Source organism: Pieris rapae, chromosome 10, assembly GCF_905147795.1.
Source record: "Pieris rapae chromosome 10, ilPieRapa1.1, whole genome shotgun sequence".
Classification (NCBI taxonomy): Eukaryota; Metazoa; Arthropoda; class Insecta; order Lepidoptera; family Pieridae; genus Pieris; species Pieris rapae.
This window is the reverse complement of record NC_059518.1, coordinates 3,532,488-3,548,304: the sequence shown is the minus strand read 5'-3', so window position 1 is coordinate 3,548,304 and position 15,817 is coordinate 3,532,488. Positions and strand designations below refer to the sequence as shown.

General features: G+C 32.3%; 1 long non-coding RNA gene across 1 annotated transcript in view; it reads left to right on the top strand.

The window, feature by feature from the left end:
- Positions 1 to 6,892, top strand: part of LOC123689504 — a 257,049-nt gene extending 250,157 nt beyond the window's left edge. The window contains exon 4 of the long non-coding RNA XR_006750464.1: positions 6,031 to 6,892. This is a non-coding gene — a long non-coding RNA (uncharacterized LOC123689504). The remainder of the gene's footprint in view (positions 1 to 6,030) is intronic.
- The last annotated feature ends 8,925 nt before the right edge of the window (positions 6,893 to 15,817 follow it).

Below are 15,817 nucleotides of genomic sequence, written 5' to 3'. Positions count from 1 at the left end.
GTCCAAAAGCAGACAGTATGTCTAGATTGCGCTTGCGCAGGTAGTCATGAATGGTCGTGGCGTCCCGCGGCTCGTGAGTTATGTGCGCCCCGCGGCGCGCCCTGCCTTCACACCTCGGGCCGCGTGTGGTCTCTTGCTTTACGAGACGGCCTGGGCTGCTGAGCACGCGGTCCAGTTTATGCTGAAGAGGTATAGTTTACCTGGGCTAAAAAATAGGTACATAATTTCATTCAGAAAGATTTAATTTAAATTTATTTTTTATTTTATTTTATTTATTTACACTTCGTTGCTAAAGAAATACAAATAACACAAAATATTTAAATTACAAGGGATGCAACGGGCGGCCTTATCGCTAACAAGCGATCTCTTCCAGGCAACCCTAGTAAGAATAGAAATAAATAAAAAAAATGATGGGTGCAAGAAGTGCAGAAGTTATATAAAAAACAAAATAAATTTATACTAAAATATAGAACCTTAATCTATTAGTAACTATATATATTATATATATATATATAAATACATAAGTAAAATTCATAGGAGGATTATGTAGTATTTAATAACACTAAAAAGAAAATTAAGGAAGAAACTAAGCCAAGTTGATTGAGGAATATTTAACATTTCACCAGATTTTTTTCAAAACCGTAACAATCTTTGCATTTTTAGAAAACCAAAAATTTTCTTACAAAAACATAATTAAAGAGTAATAGGTTCTAGTCTAATTATTATATATTGTTTTATATTGCATAACACCAACCATACCGGACCTAAATCTTCGTACTGCGTCCTGCTATTTTGGTCGCAGGACTGTATACTTGATATTGAAATTATTTTATTTCTCAGACTTATTACGACCTGCCCGATACTCGGCCCCCGTTTTTATTAGACAGGAAGGATATTCTAACGTTCAATATACTAGTTTTATTTATTCGAATGTCCAAGTATCGATCCGGTTTCTGTTCCACCGTTTTATAGTACACTAGCCGTATTATGTTACAGGATTTTATGTCATATAACTCAAAATATGACAGATAAGCTTTCATTTAGATTTATTAAACGCATTAGACGCAATGCATTAAAAACCATCTTTATTTAACCTTAGATCCGATGTATTGATATTTTTGATTTGTATGTGCGATATAGCTTTTAATGAAGGCTTAACGGAACGGACTCTGGACGGAAATAAATTTGGAAATGTAAATATAAACGATGTTGCAGACTAATACTGAAAATCTTTACTAAAAATTGTCTATGTATCATATGTTTTGGTTTTATCTTTGAATCATAGTAAATTAATATATAAAATACCACACATATATCGACTACTGTTTAAGCCTTGACTTGTTTAATATATCACGGAATATCCTTAAAAGGAGTATTAAAAATATCCATAGCGCTAAATCACTACATCATGAGCACACCGCATACACATCATCACAAACGTATTCCCCTTACATTCACCAACACAAAACAGCCAAATTAGGTATCAATTAGTAATACGTATTTAGTATATGTTATTGATTTTTACAATTCGTAAACGTAGAACCTTTTTTTACATATTATTTATTACATCTTTGGCTAATCTTTATTATAATTGTTTTCGTCGTGTATAATTTGTACGCTAATCTTTGCAAGTTGAAGTAATTAGTAATGCTGCAATGTCAGTCAATATATATACAAAACTTTCTTTACAATTTAATTGTTTAAACAAAACACAGTCAAGGTTTGCAATGGGCGTATCAATTACGTATGGTTCAAGGAGTTTTATAAAATAAACGCACTTAAACCAAAAAGCTTTAATTACTAAGCAATTAAAAAATATAAAACGTGTAAACACAATCATTTTTCCCATTTTATACATTTTTAATGCATGCATCTTACTGAGTTGCGGTGAGGCAACATGAAGCCGCCTTATTTATCACCAACCCACTGTCCAAGCGATTTATGCCCGCAGGAAATCACTGCTTTTATTTTACACGGATTTTATTTGGCTCCGCTTTATTTGAGGAAGGAAAACATTATAAATAACTGGTATAAAGTATCTTACCTTATAGATTATTTAAACGTTAATTTCGTTTTTGCTTAAACTAAAGTGTGTAGCAAATTGTCCCTTGATAATCTATCTATGAGAAATCTTAAATGTTCTGGAACATTCATTTGTTTTATAAACGATACTAAAATCATAGGATTACATCAATAGCTATTGAACGCTTATGTAGAATGATTATTATAATCCAAAAACAAAGTCAAGTCACCTCAAGGTCCAAAAATAAAGTCCAACAATATCACCCCTTTGGATATCCTTAAATACTTCCTTGTTTGGTGGTTTTTGTATCTTTTGGTTTTTAATAAAAGAACTAATGAAAGATTCAGTCCCCTTTTATAAATTAAAAACAAATTAGAAAACTACAGTGAAATAGATACAAATTTCTGTGTCTATGGAATCTCCATTGTTTTGTGGTAACCCTGATCATGCTATAGGTATGCAGATGTACTGTGGATTGTGATGTATGCGCTTGCGCCGTCAAAGTGTGGGGGCGTCGAGTGCGTGCAATTTATTGAATGGCTACTTGTGTTCAATTATTTAGCACGTAGCTACTGACCAAGGTTTTTTAAAATATTAGCCAGGATTTTTTATACTTAAAAATAATATTGTGCTTGCATAATGTAAATAAAATCTTAAAAACGAATACCGTGTTTCAGGCTATTAAACAATATAAGAAATAAAGTGTTTAGGGGGAAATCTACATCAAACGAGATTGCCTTATGAAGTCAAATTACGTGTAAATAGTAATACATTATTATAAAATCTATAATTAAAATCATTGACTTTGAAACAATATCACGTCACACAAAACGGTCCCAGGTTAGACGAATCGACAATGTTAGTTAATAATGTCTTCGTCTGTCTAATGCAAAGAGACGGTTTTATTGTAAAAAAATATATGTATATTTGTGTAATAATCATTCGATTATTAACACATAAAAACTTGACGTCGTTAGAAGTCCAAGTCAAAAATTATTTATTCATATAGGTGATACAATGTACACTTATGAACCTCAAACAAATAAACATACATTAAATGCTTCTAATTTTACATTTACTGCCAGATCTCAAATTAAGGGCGTAGAATGGAAGGAAGAAGAACTGGCAAAACAAAACTCTCCGCCACTCTTTTTAATCGCCAAGTGTTTTGTTTTTGTTGTTGAGCTGCAACCATTACACCATTATCCACATGACATCTTAACTAATAAATAATAATATAAATTTAAAACAAAGATTTTAGGCTGTCAAAGATCCTCTATCAGAAAAAGGCATAGTGCAATTTGTTATGAGACGCCATCTTGCCTAAAAAAGCGTTTTGGCGGTTTGTTGTTTAATTTTAAATATTTAAGCCAATACTTAACATAATCAAAAACAACAATTTGTATAGTTTCACTTAGTCAGTAATAAATAAAACTGTAACAATGATATATACATTTTCAAATAACTCGTATATAAACGTTTACGCGTTGTTCTCTTTTATTTGCTAAAAGTGTGTTATATAAACACAATAAGTTAATTTCAGTATTTTCTTACGTTTTATAAATGAACTCAAGGGCCCGTTATTGCAGAGAAGTGGGAAATATTACGAGCATATAAAATCGGTGACAGGCGACAGCAAGTAAAATGACAGTGAAAAACGCGAACAACCCGAGCCAAGCAAGATTAAACCCCGTTCGTAGATTTCATTTGCAGATTTCATTCTCTTAGATTAAGTTGCAACTCGGGCCGGCACATTGTAAGCTTTTCATGAGAAATAACTAGTGTATGGCCAGGTTGTATACAGCAGGTCCTCGTAGATCGCCACCTGATATTAAAAATTTCATGTGCAAATGTTGCTGGCAATTCGCGTGTTACCATTTTTCTGCCGAATTAATTTTGGAGTCTTCACTAGAAAAAAAATTGTATATTATCAATGACTGCTATACTCACACTTTTGTAATATTTTGTAAATTCATATACCTAAGTACGTACGAACGAAATCTTTTCCTCACAAGACAAATGAAAATCAAATCTACCAAAGAAACCTCTTTTATTATGCAATTAGAGAATCAATTTAAATCTACCTTAAATTAAGCAACAAACACATTCAACAAATAAAAGGAATGTAAAATAAGAAGAAATATGTACAGTAGAAGCGTCTACAAACTCTTGACATAGGTATAAAATAGCTTAATTCTTGAGAAAACTTGGACAACTCAATTAACGACGCTAGTACAAGGTCTACGAACGAGATTAATTGGGGTGGTATCCTATAATATCTCGCTAATAACCACCAATATGTTACCGTGCCTGATAACACGTTCCACGTAAGCGCGGTAGGCTTAAGGTATCGTGTTAAGAGGCTTCTGTAGCACAGATCCAATCTCGTTAAACAAATCGCGTTATGCTCAGTAGGTGCGATTGAGTTATTACATCTTCCTGTTGGGCTACTTGTTTTTGTAGGCGGTTGTTTTTATTAATTATACACCATAAATAATATTTTATGTAACGCGATACGTGTGCGATAGGTTTATGATAGGAAGGGATGGCATTGTATTCTTGTTCATTAGTCAACTGTATATCGATGGCTATTGTCTTTGTCGTATTTGATTGATTTGTGCGGTGGGTCATAACAATTCTTGCCTTGTACGTTAAATGTTAGTCTTCAAATTGATTTTTATAGTATTATACAGCAAACGAGCTAATGGGACACTAAATCAGGAGTTTACAGCCTTTGGGCACCTATTTTAGCCGAACCCACCGTTGCCTTTAATTACGTTAATAATTTTTAAGTTAAGTTAAATTTAGTTTTATTTGCGGCTGTAACTGAAAACTTCATTTAACTATTGCGTCAAAATATTTTGGACATAACATAGAACATTTCTTTTTCCACTGTCATTGAAATGAAGACGTTTAACACCAATATACTGAAAATTATTACAGCGTAAATTCTTTAAGTGAAAAATAAGACAACATTACTCGTGGTCTCATTAAGAAGCCCAGGACATGCCGCATTAAATTCCTTTAAATCTGTTGCGTCAGCCCGGAGCGTCCCACGTGTACCGCAAATAAGTCCCAAGTTGTCATTACCGTCCATTACCGATGCTAATGCTGCACGGTGTAGCACGACATGACGAAATCATTTCATAAAATTGTTCGCGTTTAAAAAATCGCGCACGCGCATTTTTTTAGGCTAGCGTTGTGTTATGTACTCTGTGATAGTTTCATAAATATTATCTGTGGTTTAAACTTAATTTTGTTGATTGTTTCAGTATTGGGAATATAGATTAAGGATAGAAAAGTTAAATATAAGTGTGTATGTATTTAAATAATATATTGGGTAAGTCAAGGACTACCAAAACACTAAATCCGCGAGAAAAATCACTTCGTATTCATCCTTAATTACTATTACATTTAAAAATTACAATGTTGTTCGCGGTAACCATCTTCTCATTTCTCAATCTCATTATTGTCTCATTTAAGCTTACCTTAAGATATGTTCGGTACCCCAAATGACCCCAAAACCGCACTCCTACCCCATAGAGAAGACACCCTCGATAGTGATGGATAGTATTGATTAGGCACGTCACATTAAAACGGTTTTGGGTCGGAAATCGCGACGTCCGTCGAACACATGTCGATTTCAATCAGTCGATTAATGTTCGCCGCGGGTCGACTCCTTTGATACATCTATCGTTCCTTACGTAATTACTTTAAATAATTAAAATTTGAATATTAGACGTGGCTGCCTTATAAGGGGTGGTTATAATATTTTTGCATATCTTCAATAATATTTTTTTATGGCATATCTTTTTATGACGCTTTGATTCTTGGGTGACATTCAGAGTTAGTACTAAGTACTCGACTGATTTCGTTAAAGCACGACTGAATTTTTAATTAAATAACTTGTGAAATATAAGTTAAAATTTTAAAAAGATTATAAAAAATGTTCCAAATTGTGATTACAATATAAATCTAATTTAACATATTCCTTTCTATCATTTCAGATTCTGCTACGGATCATTCAGTGAAGATCACAATATGGAGAAGTGAACGCCAAACGATGTTCAGTCACAAAATAATGTATTATGTGTTAATAATTGTACCTTTATTGATATGTATTATATAGCATATAATATACAAATAATGTAAAATGCCGTGAAATGGATTTGGATCTTATTTATAGCTTAGGAAATTCATTCAAATTATGAAGCGATATATATAATGTAGACAACCATATTATTATGATCGCTATGTATATATTATTTTTATCTTATAAAACGATATTTCTATAGTCTGTTAACAAGAATGCAGGCAGTAGATGAGAAAAACGAATTCTAAACTAAAACATGTCTTATCAAATTTACAATTCTTATGTTATTAGCTAAATTATGAACAGTATTTTGAATTGTCTTGGTCATCCTTAATCCTGTCGGCACCTGAGCGATTTCACATTTTCTAAAGGTTTCATACACAATATATTAGCGATATTTCCAATGTTCCTAAATATTAATATTAGTAGATTATATGTAGTTATAGTACCTAATAATTATATGTAGCGGGAATTTCAAACTCTTGGTGCTGTATTAGTAGTCTAAACAGGTCACTTGGTTAGACTTTGCATATAGTCTACTATTACTTATCTAATGACACTGGCTAACTTGTTTGCACACACTATACCCCCCACCTTTATGAGATGTATCGAACATTTCAAAAGTTTATCTTTATTTTTTTTTCGTCTTGTTTAGGCTTCACTAATTGAAATGAAAAAAGTAATATAAACAAGAAAATAGAGAAATTAATAATTGAGTTATTTCATGATGAAACCGAATCAATTTCACAGCATAATAGTGCCAAATAATAAATAATAAAGCGTATATTTGTTTTAAAAAAGTTTTTTATTTTTATCCAAATGATAAAACCCGAATATTTTTTAGCCTAATAAAATGATATATAGATTGCATTCCGTTTTGTAATGAAATAGGGCTATTAAACATAATTTATTGAATAGAATTTGTGAGTTCTACAACACAAGAGTGATAAATTATTTGAGTTAAAATACATAGGAATTTGATGCAAAATATAATTTTATTTATTTGAAACTGTAAATAGTACGTTATCTTATCAATATTACTTATTTCATACACTTAAAATAGTAATTCGATTCAATTTTTAGTTTCGCTTTGTTAAACGACGTGACGTCACAAGAATTCCTTCGTCACGCCATTTCTCAAATTATTGAACATAAATTATAAAATTCAGAACAAATCATAAGTAATGTATATGACTTACGTGAATATATGAAATACATTATGTAATATTGTTTTATCTAATTACGATATATGTGTAGTATGTAGTAGGTATGATAAAATAACAAATAATTTTGGAAAACTTCGAAGTTTCAGCATGTATTATCACGAACTGAATGTAAATTTAAATTATACAAAATTTTAATGTAATTTCTTATAGTAAATGTTGGTCTATGAAACGTGTTCTGCGTCACTACCATAATGATAACGATTCTTTAATTTGGTGTGTTTGACAAGTTCAAAAAGGCAGGTAAAGATGCATGTTACAGTGAACACAGTAGATTAAAATTGAGACGGCTAATGGCGACGTGTATCTCGCTCTTTTAATATCGCTATTTTAATATTAAGTTTCTCATGTAAATATTTTTTTTTTGTAATGAGAAATAAAGTTCTTTAAACATTAATTTACTATAGGTTAAATATTTTGAATAATAATTTCGTGTACATATTACCATAATGGTGCATCTTTTATGGTCTAGAATTAAAATTTAATTTTATCAAATTAGCTCTCTATGAGAGTAATATTTTAAGGGCACCTATATGCCTAAATGTTTATTAAGACACATTTAACATATTAAAAATATATGTAATAAACATAATTTATGAAAAGATTATAATTACATAAACCAGCATATGTGGCACTTTTGAAAAGATCGCTTTATTGAATGACTAATTAAGTACACTTAACATTTAAAAACTAGATATTTAAATTTAATGTTGAATATATTTATAGTGTCATTTACATTACAGGCCTACTATTAATACATTTTCAAGTAGGTTGTGAAAAGAGAAATGTACTCTAAACAAGTATAAAACGTCAGTTGGTTGGTAAATTCGTTTGCGTGGAACGTAGCGTGGAACTCGTGTTGGCAGTCGACATATGCTCATGACCGCTGTCAGGTGGCTTCGAGGGCATCTGTCAATATTTTCAAATAAATGAAGAACTGACGTCTTGACACCCAACGGAGCTCCCTGGGGTCAAATCAACTTGAACTGGGCAATCTTCTTATACTCTTGGCAGTTTAAAACGACATGGCAGTTTTAATATTTATATTTTAAATATTCCATAATTTTGACGTCGTCTGCCTTAGACCGTGATTATCATATAGCTACCCTATATTATAATTTTAAAGATTTATTCTTATAGCACCCATAATTAAAATTAAGCGAACCGCAAGATGGCCAACCTATCGTTGCAGGTAATTTAATTATTTTTCATCGTAAAAACAATAATGAAGTTATGTTAATACATAAAATAAATTTTATAATTTCCCTTACACATCGAAAACATGGACTAGAAATGTGGTAATAATTGAAATAAAAATATGATAAATTACTACCTATTTAAATCCTAGCAAAATCCAAAATCAAAATCCATGCATAGGCGAAAGAAACCAGCTTACTTGACCTGGAGGTTATGTAAAAGCGATAATATCTGGTACTTATCGTTTTAAAAAATTCCTTTATCTATAGAAAACTAAATACAAATCTGGTTAAAACATAGGTATAGATCTATTTGTCTCCATAAAATTTTAAAATACTAATTTATCTCTCAATGAAGCCGTACTATATTTTCCGTTTCACGGAAATGTCCAAGATAACTATGTTCGTTGTATTCAATTGTCGCGAATTCATTCCACAAACTCATCTTCGCGCTGGGACGGTGCGACACACCACAGATTACATTCTAAGTGTCTATGGAAGTGACTAGTTTTACACAGAGAATATAATCGGAAATTTATGTAATATCATTTTAGTTGTAGCTATTTAAAGTCCACCGTATGTAGCCATTACAACTGGCATGATGAATGTTGCTAGCCTTAAAAAAAATAATTCATGAATAATGTTTTACAGCAAAAACTCTTTGCTGCTTTTCGTTTCAGTAAATCTATCACCCAATTGTCTGGCAAAGCGTGTCCATTCTAGATTCATCAGTTCAGTGTGCGGCGGCGACATGCGCCCGGAAGCGTCACGGCCGCGTGAAGACCGGAAATGGCCAGGATGACCGGATCCTATCTCCGCTTGCCTACCTGCCGCCATGTTGTGACGTCACTCACGCTCCTACTCACAGATCGCTGATAGATTTCGGCATCACACAGAACAATAGCACATATTACCTTACTATTATATAAGGGCGTTCCAAATTTATGTGTGTATTACGGTTTATCATGATGGACTGGTAAACATAAAACCATGTGGTTGAAATATCTTAAAGATGTGATATCCATCAATCACATCTCATGTGTATAATGTTTCCCTTTATATATACATACATACAAACAGGGTCATGTAACAGAAATATAGATTTTAGGTTATCGTACTAGCGCAGCGCAAATCTAGTATGATAGCGAAGCAATCAAACCAGCTTTCTATAAACCTTTAAGAATATAATTGTACGCCATGATGCGCTTTAAGAAATCACTCAGTTCTTTCTATTGAATGAATGCGGGCGTAAGAAGCTTATATTTTCCAGGTAAAATTCCAAGATTTTTAAAAATTCCCTAAGCTAGGCTCCATTCCGAGACGGTTTGGAGGCATCTACCAGTTATCATTGCGAGAGTATATAATTGTTGGCAATTTTATGTCTCCATTCAACCCATGAATAGCAACCATTAGGCGGAGCACTCACCGCGCCCTCCTCAGCTAATAAGTGCATTTCGCTTTACAGGACTCCTTAGTGGCATTTACCCACGTAGTTTTTAAAAATGCCCGGAGAAACCATTCCGCGAAAGCTAAATTGTTATACGGATTGTTTAATTGACGCCATTAAGCTATTTTGTCGCTTGAGTAATTAATAAAGTGACGGTGTGCGCTGTAATGGCACATAGTTAGGTATTTTTCAATTACAATCTGAGTAGGTGGCGTCGTGAGAGTGAGTTTTCATTTTTAGTTTTGTCCCGAAGTCTAATTTTCTATTCCTTCATCTTAAATGAAACGTTACAGTTGTGTGTGATAATAGCACACAATTTTTGTGTATACAAATGTGTAGTTAAAAGGAAAGGCCACTTCAAAAGTACGTATTAGTATTAGTCGTAGTAAGTAACTCATTTTTGACTAAGATAAGTAACACACTCGCGGAAGAATAATTTAAATTTTATTTTCGTATGTGTATACATAAACTCCATTCCATTTCCTAGCTACTTAAGTGTACAAATTTGTATTTAATATTACTTATGAAATACGTAGCATTGTTCAACTAGTGTCTTGAGCATTGATTGAAGTACCTAGTGGTAAACATCGAGAGGAAACTGGCATACCATAGATCAAAAAACTCGCCATTTGTCGGGCACAAATAGCATTGCACTATTCGAAATAAATTAGAAAGAGATACAGATATCTATCCCACTCAGACCTAAAAATAGTGTTTTATGAAATACTCGTACATACATAATTTTAAAACTCCATACGATGATTTTATCATTTGTACGAAATATATTAAGGCACCCTTAGGTTATGACGTCCTAAATACCTATGTATCTCAAAAATACTTAATTCATTTCTAGAAATCATAGACATCTAAGACTAAGTTATATAGTACATACGTTATTAAAATAATACTTTATAGGCCCCCACCAAACGGTTGTGGCTTTCTGTCTTTTCTCACTCGTACACCAGCTGCCGTGGCATTACAACCTTAATATTTACCGTATCAATAATTACAGTAATCAGACCCGCCATTCTGTTACGATGTTTATCCCCTCTACGAGGACTTAAGGTAGTCCTTTAGGTACATATATGATCCGCTTAATTTAGATGCATCATATATAGTCACTTATATTTATTAAGCAGCTTTAAAACACTTACGGCTGAACACCCAGTCATTTAACATATCCCTAATGTTTCTTGTTAACCTCTGAGCTTATAATTTAATTTTGAACTTATTTACGTCTTTACTTAATCAAATCAAATCAAAATTTAATTATTCAAGTAGGTAACAATGTACACTTATGAACGTCTGATCTAATCGTTTCTGAATAAGGCCATTTTCATATTTAGTAGTCTGTGTAAAACATTATTACAGAAATCTAAGACTAATATTTTTAGTCTATTTTTGTTTCAGGTCAATGAGTAAAAAAACAAGTACTTTAAAAATTTTATTTAACACAATAATTAAAAATAATAAGGCTTACAAATTGTTATGTTGCATTCTTTAATTGGCCGCTTACTCAAAATGGAGCGTTTTAATGATATTTTTCATGAATTCAATAGGCGTTATATAACAATAGCAACAACAAAGTAAGTCACGATTCCTGCGGGCGCCCACCTGTGCCCCCGAAAATGTTATATTTCTCTTTAATTTAACTCATTACAGCAACACGACAGGGTCGTGCACCGAGCGGCTACTTTGAAGACATCGAAATTTCGAGAATCCAGTAAGGTTTTTAATGAAATTTTAATATCTGTTCACTGATATTACGTAAAGGCAATTTGGAGAACGAGCCGTTTTTTGGTTACTTAAAGAGCCAGACGAACATTAATTTCCAGTGCGCAATGTGTTTGGGCTACCAGAACGAGTTCTTACCAGAATTTACACATAAGTTTACATACCGTAGGTGAATTTAATACCGTTTCAGTTTTCATTTGCTAGGATCACATAATAATTATCTTAATATTAAGGACTTCTTAAGAAAATTAGAATAGTAAAAAGGTAATGAGGAAGGCATGGCTTTATCGCTTTCAATGAACTGAAATGGGATATCCTATGAGATTTGCTAAAATTGAAAAGTTAAATTAACCATCTAACAATGACCGTTTGTATAAATAATTTTTATTAAGTTAATGTATGTGTTGTTACAATAACTTATATTTTTTTATTCTACCCAAACGAGGCTTCATCCTACAAAAGAGTGACGCAGTCAGGTACATTAATTGCCTCGTGCAAATTCTCGTGCTCTTCAGTATTCTGTCTCAGTTCTATTTCCTCAAGTTTCACTACCTCACTTCGCACCAGCATTACAACGTAACTTTGTAGACCTGGAATCGAGTTAATTATTATTACGAACTAAGAAACGCTAAGTTATTTAAAATGATTTTATTTTATGAAAAATGTACTTATACTTATACGTAATTCTAGAAGACTTAGTTAATAATTTGCTTTATCACGAACTCGATTCCCATATACAAAATACGACTATCGGAATGATCGCCTATTTACCTATAAATTTTTTTTAAACCAACATATATGTGTCTTTCTGAAGTTCAACATTACAATAATAATTAAGGTTCATATGTATAGGCTTGTGATATCTTTATAAAAATCTAGTTTATTGTATTTATGGTTAAGATACCTATCGCCAAGAAGGATATTATCGAGTCGACGTACATCCGGCGGGAAAGCAGGAAGAACGTAGGTACCAGCGCAGTCAGCGATGTCGCCACAGCGTAGTAATTGTAAAGACGTAGCATAGATATGTCTTTCTGTAATAGACATTACAAAATTTAGATTTCAGAATGTCCGTAATATGAAGTACCTACTAATATAATCTATGGGTTTTGGTGGCTTTTTTTCTATGTGCCTAACAGGTCAATTCTTATTACTTTTTTTTACAAAATAAACATCATTAGTTATTTTACGGATACTATAAAAAAATACAATACAATAAGAAAATTGGCGCCAAATGTACATAAACCACAGAGTAGGTACATTGGATAAATTGAAGTAACTTCGGATATATTTTATAACTTGAGTAGTTAGAGTAACATGGGTTATGGTTGAGCAAGAAAGGTGTAAATAATAAATGTTGGAGAAAACCTTGCTGGTCAGAAATTAAAAAAAATTAGCAGTGTAACAACCGTGTTATCTTTATTTATGCAGTATTATACAAACCTACCATCATGGTAGAAGTAATTCTATATATATTAGTCTGTTATTCTTTGTAATAAGTAACTTTAATCTATTTATAAAAACCTTTTATCCATAAAAACTTCAACTGATTATCATATACCTGATAAGCGGCAACAAAAAGGAGAATATTAAGTATGAGTCCCATGCCAAGAATACTGTATAATATCGTGGAGGTCAGGACCTCGACTGCAGAGTCACGTATTATCGAAGTCTTTTGCAGCTCGGTGCTGATAACGAGACACGTCACGGCAGCAGCTAAAAATACCTGAGAAACGAAACATGAACATATGATTGGTAATTTATTATCATTCACTGTTATATTCCGCAATGATGCTTGCAACATAATAAGTATTTTAATAGTTAAAAAAGTACGGTTTTGTTGTCTGAAGCAAGCACGAATAACCAAACAATTCTTCATTTTTGGTTTTAGTACTTTTTGGGATGTGGCTTAAATCTATGTCTATAGAATTTTTGTTATTTCAATGTAGCTTGGTAAAAAAAAACAACACAAAAATGTTGTGTTAATATTGTTGTCAAAAAACTACTTAGGAAATAAAATACGGATAAAAATTATCACGTCTGTAACTAATTTAATTTATGACTACGCTAACAAAACAAATAGATACGAAAACCATTAAAGACAACAATTCTTAAACACACGTAGAAAATCTTATTAAATAGTACTTACAACATTTAAGTATGCAAAAATTATAATTCCCGGACGCAAAGGAATGCAAAAACAGCACCTGTTAACATCTGGAACTTTCATTCTGAAGAATATTGGAACTATACACTAGCGATCTTATAGTATAAACAGTTTACAATGACTATGTTTTCGCAATTAAGTTAAATAAACAAAACCCTAACTAACTATATGAAAACTAGTTGATTATTGAAAATTCATTATTCCGGTATCGAAATAAGTGCCATATTTGTATATACAATTTAATATTACTTGTGTATCGTAAATATTCATCCCACACCACATTAAACAAAAATATAATAAACTTTAAGTTCATCGACATATCAAGTGCATTGCGAAGTCTTGCAAATCTTAGTGCACACGCAAATTAACTTAAGTATTTCATTACAACTGTTTTAATTAAGTAATAGGTTTATAAATTATTTTGAGATAGACGGTTTTGACACAATATGGCCATGCAAATCAAATCCTTATTAATAATAAGTTTCTTTGTAATATTTTCTTAGGTTAGGCTTTTAATATACGAATAGTAGTGAAGTCACTAACACCAACTACTATAAAGAAGAAATATGCCATGTCGAACTTATTATTGTTTTTCAATAATAATTTCTTAATTATTTAGAGTTGGGACTAAACAAATTCATTTATATATTTAAACATACTATTTACGCTATGAAAGTACAAAAATAAATAGATTAGTTATAGTTCAAAAGACAAATATAACACAAGCTGTTTTTTTTTTTCAAAAATTCCAGTCCAATATATTCAAAGAAAGTCGCCAAGGATAAATAATTTCTTCTAATTCGATAATCACAATTTGTTTATTGGTGTTATTGTATAATTGAGCCACCCAAAGCCGACCCTCAACAGACTTGCAATTATTCCTTTATTTGTTTATTTTTCGTTCAATTACCAACAGTTCCCGCCAAAGTTAACTCGGCTAATCGAGTCCGCGTTGAGTTAACAACATCAGCATATAGCTGACGAGGTACGTTATTTAGTGTTAATTTATATCCTTAACATCACTTATTTACGGGTAAAAAAATTAACAATAGCCGGAAAAACAAAATAAAATAAATTACTTAAAGAATGCAAATAAATCGCTAGTTTGCTATAAACTTTATCCTAAGTAATATACTTTCAGTTGAAAAGCAATTAAAATAAAAAGCGCCTAGTACAAACTCATAGCAATACTCATATGACGGTTCTCCAAAAATCTGTTAATTAGAAGGTACCTTACGTTATTTACAATAATACTTACTGGTTGCAATGCCTAGAAACTTTAGTTAATCTTCAAAAAAATTATGTATAAAAATCAAAAAATCATTCAAATCACTTTGTCAATTTCCTGAAAATTTAATTACTTTATGTTTTTATTTTTAATACATATAACACAAGGGATTTAAAACCGTTTAAGTGAATTTTAATTTTCTGTAAAAAGAGTGTTAAGCAATACTTTTAGGGTCGAATAGGGTAAGATATGGTATTCAGCGAGGAACCCACATGAGGGTCATGTCATTCTTCAAGTCTCACCAAAACTATGGCAAGCTTTGACTAGTGCAGGAAAAGTGCATGTGGACCTTCAAAGGGTGTGGGTTGGGGATCAGTCCCCCCTGGTGCAGTGTATGAAATGTCTGGGATATGGCCATGGGCGTAAGCACTGCACGGAAGAAGACGATTTGGCCTGTGCCTGTGCCTACTGTGGAGGAACCCACATGCAGGAGAAATGTCCTAAATATAAAGCAGATGAAAAACCCACCTGTATAAACTGCAAAAGGGTTGGTCTCGAGAGACAAGACCACGGAGCCTTCGACGTGCATTGTCCAGTAAGGAAGAGGTGGGAAAGTTTGGCCAGAAGCAGAATAGCTTATTGCTAAGGTCCAGCAAAAGGTTAAACCGATAAAAATAGTGCAGGTTAACCTGCAAAGGAAAGGCCT